At 39.9% G+C, this 278-nt stretch overlaps 1 pseudogene; it reads left to right on the top strand.

Moving 5' to 3' along the window:
* The first annotated feature begins 59 nt into the window (after positions 1-59).
* Positions 60-159, top strand: LOC115069041 (annotated as a pseudogene).
* Positions 160-278: the final 119 nt, after the last annotated feature.

Raw genomic sequence — 278 nt, 5'->3', positions numbered from 1 at the left:
CCCATACACATAAAATAAAAATAAGAAATGAAAATAGTAAGAAAAAAGTTCAAAGAAAAGTGCTTGCTTCAGTTGCCCACATACTAAAATTAGAATGAAAGATTAGTATGGCCCCTGTGCAAGGATGACACACAAATTCTTGAAGCATTCCATTCATATACAATGCAACCCCTACTCCTGAGGCTCAGGGAACAGCTTAGAAGAAGGGGTGGAAAGACTGTAAGAGCCAGAGAGCCAGGACACCTGCTGCTAAATAGTGTCTTCTAGACATGACAGAG

The sequence above is a fragment of the Nannospalax galili genome, unplaced genomic scaffold (assembly GCF_000622305.1).
Source record: "Nannospalax galili isolate Female #2095 unplaced genomic scaffold, S.galili_v1.0 C46459977, whole genome shotgun sequence".
In the NCBI taxonomy this organism is placed as follows: Eukaryota; Metazoa; Chordata; class Mammalia; order Rodentia; family Spalacidae; genus Nannospalax; species Nannospalax galili.
Note: the sequence above shows the minus strand (reverse complement) of the source record. Positions and strands in the feature narration are given on the sequence as shown.